Here is a 10601-nt window from a genome sequence, read left to right as displayed (position 1 = left end):
CAAAGGAGAGTCATAAAAGGGGACCAGTTTATATTTGGCATCTTTGTAGCGTAGCGGCCATTGTGTGACTTTTGTGAGTGCTTTATCCTTGGATTTTCTGCTGATGAAATTTGTGGGAAATCGGTGCAAAATACATTTTATGAGTTATGAACTACTTTTTAATCTACTATATAACTTAATTTATTTAGCTTTTGTACTTTTTGTCTGGACTACTGTTACCAGTTCAGCAAAATTATTTGTCGAGACGAAGAAGAACATTGGTTATTTCTTTAAATACCTTCTAAATAATGTTTTTGTCAATAATACCAAAGGAATTATGTAAAATTAAAATTAAAATTCTTTACAGATCACATGCAGTTGACCAATTTGAATGTTTTGCTGATTGAGTCTTTGTACATCAGCCATGTTGAAACAGTGCTGTTTTTACACTGCTGCATGGATTCCACCCTGAACACCTGCAAGAGTGCTTCATCGCAAAAATGAAACATTTTAAGGAAGCTTGGTCAAAGCGAGGTGGTTACCATGATAAATTCAAGACAGTGAACTTCCCCCCCCCTCATTAAAATGATACAGCGTCCGGGGATCAATAGTGTCTGAACAAAATGTCACTGCAATCCATCAAAGAATTGTCAAATTATTTCAGTCTGGACCAGAGTTGACCTCTCCTACACTTTTTAGACCTTCCACAAAGATGCATCCATCCTTAAAAAAAGGCAATCACCGGTTTACACACAACAGCTGAGAAAAGAGTCCTCCTCTGTGTAAACACCACGTCCTCCCCACCTGCACTCCCCTCAGAATAAACGAGAAAGTAATTGTGTGCTTTTCCTCACCCTGAGGTCCACACCGTTTCATCCCCTGGTTAGACGTGGAGCGCGCTGTTGTAATTAGCAGGGTTAATATCCCGGGCAGCATCTCTAAATTAAATCTCTAACTCCATGGCGATGCGGCTGAGTGATGCACCTGTTCACTGTAATTACAGATGCAGCCTGGGAGTGTGCTCATAATGAGTTGGGAGTCAAGGTTGAAATCACTTTAAAGACACATCCCACCACTTTGGCAGTAATGTTTTTTTCTGTCTACCTGGAAATGGAAGCCACCTACTGGTAAATGAAACCTGGAACACATCCACAGGAGGTTGTGAAAACTACGCTAATGACATCAAACGTCCCTGAAGCCGCAGGATGACGTCCACAACACTAACTAAGGAGAAAGCAAATGTATTGTAAGTGGCTCAAATGGGCAGAAAAGGTAAGGCTACGTGTTTCTGACTCGCCACTGTTTCTTTGGCAACAGGAAATGGTTGAATAGGCAATCCTCGACATAAGCAAGCGGAGTGAAATGGAGGGCAAAGATACATGCTCACCTGGAATAGAGCACATGAAATGAGAAGCCACTTGAAAAGGAAACACACATATAGACACAAATAATGTGAATAGATAATGTCCATCTATATTAGAGTTATAAGTTTAAAAAAAAAACATAGTAAATGACCACATTTTCACAATAAAATGATGGAACAAATAGTTATTGAGCCCCTCTGAAGGTGCAGTGCCAGACAAAAGCCGGAACAGAAATCCTTTTTGCTTCTGCCAGATGATCTCCACTTTATTTGGAGTTTAGTTGTCTGTAAAGGCCCAGAGCTTTAATCTTGTGAACATTCAAACTCCCAGACTATTGCATCTTTTTCATGGTGACGTTTTGCTCATAAAAAAGCCATAAACCATAAGGACCAACACATTTAGAAGTTCAAGTTCAACTGCCCACATTTAGGATTGATCAACTTTGGTTTCAGGGTTGAAGCAATAGTTTGTCTTTAAGGTTTGATTTAAAAACGCTAAGTGATCACACTCTTAATCAACTTTAAAATTGAATTTGCTATACACAGTGAAAGCATTCTACTAATTGTATGTATACACACACACATTTAACAAATAGGTTGGGTTGTTACTTGGCCTGCACCTATTTAGAACTTTTGATAGAAGCAGATCTAGGTGATGCATTAAAAACATTATTACATCAGGCAATCAGACGCCCATAATACAATTAAAATGGCATAAAATTTAGGGACAAATTAATAATAGTTTTACAAATGTTTAGGTCGTTAAATAAGGGAAACATGATTTGCAGACCGATTTCATAAAGGGGTCTCAATTTAAATGTAAGCGTCACTAAAGCAGTTTCAACACAGTATTTATGTCAAAGTCACCACACTATAAAGCCTCCATGAAGTCCTCTCCGTGGTATCCCAGCACCCTCAGATCTCCTCAGACTGTTTCGTGCAACCCTTTGAGCCCCGGCTCTCTGTGTAAGTATGTGCTTAGGCAGGACGGCCTTCTGCACTAATTGAAGTCAATGACACAAGCTGCAGGGGCACGTGAACAAACTGCGTCTCCATGGAAACACATGCTGGTAAGTGTGTCCACTGAGGAGCCTGCAGCACTACATTGGAATTACTGTGTACACCAATCTGCAGCCCATCTCCACGAGGAGGGAAATGAGCCGGAGACACAGAGGGTCTTATTGTCTCAGCCAAGTCCTGCTTAGCCTCAGTGTGTGAGGTACAAGACACTGAGACATCCCCATATGCGAGGGATCCATATACAACTTCTGGTGCATATCGGAGAAAGAAAAAAGCCTGAGTAGCTCATTTTTTGGCAGCGACACAAAGTAACTCCTGCAAGAAAACATCTTTTTTTTTTAAAGAAGCTGGCTTGTTTTTTCAGTGAAAAAAAGAGGAAAATAAATTCAAAATGTTCAACATGATTGCAACATCTTCAGAGTTTGGGTACTAACCGTGGCCTGAAGCGTCCTGATTCTTGTCCGGCTGAGAAAGTGTGTTGCATGTCAATCCCTCCTTAAATCCCTCCATTATCTCTCCTGTGCCAAGTTTGAATAAAGATACAAAATACCACTACATCACAAAAGTGCACTCAGTAAGTGCAGACATACATCAACTACATTTTTGTCATCTGTTGCTTCAAAGGTACATTTTTTTTATTACTATTTTGCTATATCTTGTCCATAAAGAAAGCAGTAAAGCATAATAGTGACATGTTGAAATCATACAAAATGCATCGCAAATATTATTAGGTCGAACTATCCAGTTATATTTCAGTACTCTCTGTTTATATCAATTCATGCTGTGATATCCTGGGAACAGTTTTTTCTGAGAGATTTTTCGATATCATATAATATAAAGCAATATAAAGATTAAATATAGAAATTAATATCAGTTTTTTTTTATCTAGACCAGGGGTGTCAAACTCAAGGCCTGGGGACCAAATCCGGCCCGCGACTTCATTTCATGTGGCCCCACAAGAGCTTGCAAAGAATATAATATGTTTATTATACGGTTACATGCCGCTTTACAGAAGCACATTGCCCATAAACTACATGTCCCACAATGCATCTCAAATTTGACTTTTTTCTCGGAATTTGACTTTTTTTCTCCAAAATGTTACTTTTTTTCCAAAATTGCACTTATTTTTTTTTGTTTTTCCAGAATTTGGCTTTTCTTTTTAAATCATTTTGTAACATGCGCACTGAAGAGACTTGCAATTGTTTGCCCTAGACTTCTTTCAGACGTAGTTAATTATGAAGTTATTACCCTATCCGATAATAATCCAATGCAAAGGCAATAATGTAATATAATACATTATTTTATATATATTAAATATGTATATATTTATTCTTATACAGTCTTATATATAAAACTGGCCCTGCAACCATGATGCTAATGTGGCCCGAGTTGAAATTGAGTTTGACACCCCTGCCCTAGAGGATTTGACGTCCACCCCCCAATTCAAACATGTTCATACAATACTGAATACATTTGAAGCCATTTTGACGTATATTACCGATGTCAATAAGTTACTGTTTTTGTAGTGTCTTTGTCTTTTGTAGAGATTTTTCAAGTATTCTTTATATATAAAAACTCACCTAGGGCAGCAAATTGTCTAGAACCGGCCCTGGTACTAGGCCTCAAGAGCCTTTCTTGTGCTGACGCATAGAAACAAATTGGCGGGGCGCACTTCGCACGCGCACACACTAAAAACTTCCATGCGCTCCGCGCTCACATTATGCTGGGTCCACGTGCCTTAGCACCGCTGCTATGACTCCATCCTAGGGGAAACACTGAAAGGATATCTAATATTCCAACAATATCAGGTTCTACATTGTCCTGTACTAAGAATGAAAGACTGCTCTGCAGCTTTTAAATTGACATATTTCTCTGGTGATAAAGTTTTGTTGAAGTTCACTAGCCTTCTTTGCTTACCACTAATGAGACACAACGGTTAAACGAAATGAAATAGTTCAGTGTATTTATTTCCTTAGTACATAACAATTCTTTCAAGAGGGTTTTTTTAGGGGGCTTTTTGGGTTTCTACTAGAAACTATTTAAAAGAAAAACACCAAAAATATAATGTTGGTACTACTGTGTGTATTGATGTGTTCACCTCAGTCTGGGGAAGCCCGTGTTGCACTTATTATTTGCAGAGCAATTCCCTGCTCTTGAGCAAAGGTGGTTTCATTCTTTTCTAATCGGCCTGACATAGGAAGGTGGGCACATGTACTGACTGGGGGTTGTATTTCACCTTTGATGGTTGGTAGGTACTCCTGATAACCACATGTATACGCACAGAATATGTGAGTTTTTTTATAATGATGCAATCCTTTTGATGTTTCCTGTGTTCAGTTGGAGGAGAGCCGCTGCCAGCAGAAGCGTCTTAAAGTGGTGCAGAAGAAACAGTCTCAGATAGTGAAGGAGAAGATCCACCTGCAGGGGGAGCACAGCAAGGCCATCCTGGCCCGCAGCAAGCTGGAGAGCCTCTGCAGGGAGCTGCAGAGACACAACAAGACCCTGAAGGTAGCCTGCTGCACCCACTCGTCTGCCGCCATCTTCTGTCTGCACTGCGCTCCAATAGGCTAGCATAGTGATGCGGTTCATTGAAGTAGTGAAGGGGAATTCAACAGGACTTTGGAAAAGACAACCAAAGTGCTGGGCAGATCCGACTGTACTGACACTGGGGGATGTAGTTATGAAGGTCTCGCAGATGGTACTGATGTTGAAACTACAATATGTTCATAAATGGACTACTAAAAGCACATTTGGATACGTTGTCCCGTGTGTTCTTATCGCCGTGTCTCATGCAGGCCTTATAAACATGGACAGCAATAAATCTATATTATAACATTAGGTTAAAGGTTGGAATTTAAGTTCCAAGTTATGCAATACATCTACTACTGTTCATATCAGTCCCATTCAAACATGGTAAATAAAACAAATAGCTTCAGGAACCCCACCCAACTCAGCAAACGCTGTCATCATTTTACAGTTATTATCGTCACGTTCATTGTTCACCTCTTGCTTGAACGTAGAGTTGAAAATAACTATTTCTAAAAGAGATTTGCGTTTAAACGTCAGGAAGCTGAAGATGTGTTTATCCAGGCTGCAGCCAAACGGAGTTTACTGCTCACATGCAGGAGGAAGCACTGCAGGAATGTGGTGTTTGTTTAATGGTATGGATGATATTTGAATGTTGGTGCTCAAAGTGGCTTTACAGAGATATTGAAAAGAAAAAAGATATCAGAATCCAATACCATGTCCCTTCACTCTCTGTCCCCTGCAGGACGAGAACGCCCAGCGGTCCAGGGAGTATGAGGAGCAGAGGAAGGAGGCCATGCTGCACTTCCAGATGACGCTGAGCGACATCGAGGTGCAGATGGAGCAGCACAGCTCCCACAACACCAAGCTGAGGCAGGAGAACATGGATTTGGCTGAGAAGCTAAAAAAGCTCATCGAGCAGTATGAGCTCAGAGAAGAGGTACGAGTGCTACTCCTGCCTCTAAAACAGCTCAGTCCCAATGTGGGAGCCTCTTCTCTGCTAACTTTAGCCACGTTCACATCGCAGTACTTTTCCCACTTTAGTTCTGATATAGTTCCGAAATGTCGCGTTCACACCAAAAAGGGCCTGAACTAAAATTAGTTCATCAGAACCTTTTTTACCCCCTTTTCCGTCCCAGACTTTCGTGGGAGAAAAAGGTTCCTATGTCTGATTGGCTGGGCGGAATGCAAACCACGCCCCGTAAAACTCCAACAAAGTTTTGTGAAGCCGCCATTTGTTATTATCCTCGCATTAGCTTTAGCATGTAGCCAGCGCACAAACGCAGGAGACTCAACTATGGCAACACCCAAAAGAAAACATGGGAGCGGTGAGATTGAGGAGGTGTCGGCGTTCTGATGATTTACTCGGTTGTTCCCTACTCCGAGGACTTCCGGCCGGGGACTTTGGGTGGCAGTATACGCCGTGAAGGTGGGTTGCGGCCTGCAGTAACCCAAAGCAGCAGCAGGAGAAGAAGAAGTGACGTCAGCGGCTTCATTTGCCTAATCCTCCCTCAGAGATTTATTCCGGTGTTGAACGCGATCTGAACTTGTTCATGAGAACTAAGAGTTCTCATGAACTAAGTTCTCATGAACCTCTGTGAAAAAGTACTGCGGTGTGAAAACGCCTTTTTTGAGTTTGGTTTGCATGTGGAATTTAATTCAAAGCAGAAATTAAAATATGCCTTAAACCTTAAACATGTCGGCCATTACACTAACGCCACAGGGCAAGAAGACAATCAGTGTTCGCGAATTACCCATTTGCTTTCGGGAGCCCTATTCTCTATTTTGTTGGCATCATATTAGGGCAGACCTGAAAGATGTATATGTTTCACTGTATTAGATCAGTATTGATTGCAATAGGCCTACCTCTGTGTTGGTAGGAACTCTTTTCTCATCTCCGAATAACTTGGATCTCTTTTTCGTGTGCCTGGTCTCTTAGTGCTTATAAATCTTTTTCCGCAGTGTGATTCTGTTGATTCACAGTTGACTTTTCCTGAAGTCCATTCTGGTGATGGTGCACAGAGGGATTTTTTCTGCGAGCGCCAGGGAGATCAGTATCTTTTTGCCTCTTTGCAATCTACATCCACATTTGTTCACATTGACAGCATGATTCAGAAACTTCAACTGTGTCAACAGAATAACCTGCGGAATATATTTATTTTCCATATGTTCTGTTTCCAGTTAACAGGCGGTCATGGGCTGTCAGGTTCGCTAGGCACAGTGCGCGGCGGCTGGGCCGTTGTTAAGCCTCTTCACGCTCCGCATCGGCAGGGCCTCTCCCGGTGTTGAGCTTGGCCATCTTACGAAAGACGCTTTTTCGGTTTGGACGACATTGGGTGACCCCGGTACACCCTCCATATGCTGCATCGCACATAGCTCTGCTCTCCGTCTCCATCGATTTGCATATAGATTGTTGTCTGTAGGGATCTCCCGCAGTTGGATGGATCTGCGTGTGGCATTGTTGGAAGCTCCTCGGTGTATCCACAGGGTTGGAGTAGCTTCACCCGTGGACTTTGCGATAGGTGTGCGTGATGTCTTCCTATCGTTTCGCTCCTGCAAGGAGGAAGTTGTGCAACACACAGGCGGCCTTCACACACTTCGATCCTGTCATAGCTCCAAAGTACTGCCGTAGCGCTTGGCTGTTTTCGGTGGCGCCATAGTTGATTATTATGATTACAACGCCCTAGTTAGACATTCATCACATGGAGGTATCAGTATGAAAATATAGAAGGCGAGATTGCACACTGACGCCGCTATTCAACGTCGCACCCGTACCGGTACGCGTAAAGAGAGTGCAGCTTGCGAGCCACGTACNAAGTTATTACCCTATCCGATAATAATCCAATGCAGAGGCAATAATATAATACATTATTTTATATATATTATATATTTATATATTTATTCTTATATAGTCTTATATATAAAACTGGCCCTTTGAGTGCAACCATGATGCTAATGTGGCCCGAGTTAAAATTGAGTTTGACACCCCTGATTTAGATGAATAAATGAAGGCACAACTCACGGGCTGACATGCTTCATTAATTCCTAAATGTTCTCCCATTTTATTAATTTTCCCAAAAAAAAAATTAGGTGTGAAAAGTCGAATACAAAAAAAATACAATTATAACTTTTGCCACCTGAGGCCGCCAAGTGTAAAGTCATTTAGAAGTATCAAGATGCCATTAAAGCATTGTCATTAAATGATGCAAAGAAAGTGCAGAGGAAACGTTTATGTAATTTAAAAACAAACTTTAGAAGCTGCAACAGGTCTGCCAAAGCAATTCAAATGTTCAAATTGAGAAAAGTATAACTCGCCATTTTGTTCTCTCAGAATGAGGTAATTACTGTTTCCCTGCTGCCTGCAGTGACATCACTCCGATCAAAGTCCCACACAAAGTGACAAATGCTCTCTACACTGCGTTCCAACACACATGTCCCGTACATGTATGTGCACTTCACTCACTGCATGTGTCAGTGTTTTTATTTGTAAGACAATTCAGGATTTGTTCCCCCGCTGAAGCTTTAGACGCCATATCTTCTTGTGTTACTCTAAAAATAACATCTTTGATCTTTTGAGATGTTGTGGGCGAAGGTTGCTCTAACAGAGTTGCCATGGAAACAGTGGCCATCAAGCTACCATTTCACAATCTACCTCCAGATAGAAGAAAGGTTGTAATGAACAACTATACCCCCCCTCCTCATCCTCATCCTCCTCCTCCTCCTCCTCCTCATCCTGTGCTTTTTTCCATCTATTTGTGGTTTAATATGGTGGGGATTTGTGGGTGGATCAATGAATGATTGGAAAACAAGGAATACATATGCCTCAGCTGCATACATACATACGCCATTGATACAAATACTGAATATATATACATGTTCATACATTATATATCTGTATCTCATCAAAAATGTGCTTCAGTTAATGATATCTATATCCCCTGCTCTCTGTTACTCTTCCACATTCATCATAATAAGACGACTGTGAGGCTGCAGGGTCGTAAATATACAGAAACAAAAACTCCAGACACGATGGATCATACAGAGCCAGGGGGGGAAAACACTTATTCATTTGAAACATCCGGCAAAGGAAACACACATTTAGATGTAGTTGAAGCGGGTCACAATGCTCTGAAAACACTGCAGTTCTGATCGTTCAGTCGGCGACCACTGCAGGAGACATGCAGAGAGATGAGGTCACCATCACTGACTCATATCTCCCATCAGAGGTGGAAAGTAACTGAATACATTTACTCAAGTATTGCACTATAATGTTCAATTGCTGCTCCTTTACTCTACATTTCCAGCGAAAAATAATATACTCGTTGCTCCACTGTGTTTATCTGATGGCTGTTGGTTAAGACTTTACATTGAAAATCATGATAAGCCTATTAAATATAAAGTGTAGGTCAAGATTGGTGGAAAAATAATTAATGGCTAGTTAAAGCTTCTTGTCATGTTTCAGATATGACAAGTTGTTTAACAAAGAGACATTTCCCCACCAAACGTATGGTTTAGGTTATACAAGTGAACAAAAAGAAACCCAAAATGTATTGTTTTTAATAAAGATTTTGGGTCAGATTTGGGAGCCACTGAATTAAATGACCCAACTGTCTGCAAAGGAAAGCCAGATCCTCCTTAGATGTTGCTTACACACTCATGCGTCATTATTTTATATAGAGTATAACTCTTTGCTAATATAACTTCTGTACCCTTACAGAATATAAATACAATTTTATTTTAGGACTTTTATTTCATTATAGTGTACGATAATCGATGCCATTTCATTTACATTGTAATATCACAGTACACTCACTACACTCCCCCCTCCGTCCCTCCAACTGCACATGAACCACAGGGGCAAAACCAAAAAGATGCTTATCAAGATAACTTAAACAACAGAGCCATGAAAATAAACATAAAAAGGAAAAGGAAAAAACAAAAAAAAACATCAAAGTAAAACAAATGCACCATTCCATCACTGGTCATATCTCAGATATATTTTCCAAATAAGAAAGAAGAATGGCAACCACAGAGCTTGAAAAATATGTCCACGATTATATTTTTCCAATGTCATTTTCTCCAGAGGTAAAAAATGTGTTATCTGATCAATGAAAAGTTTAAATGTTGGGGGACGTTCATTCTTCCAGAATAAAAGTATACATTTCCTGGCAAAATATGTTATTGTGATAAGTATTGTGTAATGTTTGGGATTCAGTTTAAAGTTTGGCATGTCATTTAACCTCTTAAGCACGGCGGTCCATGGAAAAAACATGGATTTAGGCTAATTTCGATGTCTAAAACGGCTTTTGAGAGAACATGAATCGAATCCAGAAATGTTTCAAGAGATCACAGTCCCAAAACAGATGCATGAATGTTCCTTCTTTTATTTTACATCTCGGACATTTTGGAGAGTTTTCTTTGGAAATGTTAAGCATCTTTATGGGTGTGAGGTAAAATGTGTTGATACATTTAAAGTTTGCTTCTTTGATTTTATTGCTTGTGAATGGAAAGTGTGTTCTTTCACAAATATTCAGCCAAGTAGTTTCATCGATCTGTATCCCTAAGTCCTTTTCCCAGATCTTTTTTAAAGTTGGAAAGGATGACAGGATGTTCGCGGTCAAATTTGACCGGTTCTGTTTTAACTGTTATTACATGAACACAAAAACCGTTAATCATCACCGAATTTCATTTAACACCCTTTCAAACTGTACAT

Source organism: Notothenia coriiceps, unplaced genomic scaffold (genome assembly GCF_000735185.1).
Source record: "Notothenia coriiceps isolate Sejong01 unplaced genomic scaffold, NC01 NC01_scaffold00026098, whole genome shotgun sequence".
In the NCBI taxonomy this organism is placed as follows: Eukaryota; Metazoa; Chordata; class Actinopteri; order Perciformes; family Nototheniidae; genus Notothenia; species Notothenia coriiceps.
The sequence above is the reverse complement of the archived record's forward strand: the minus strand, read 5'-3'. Positions refer to the sequence as shown.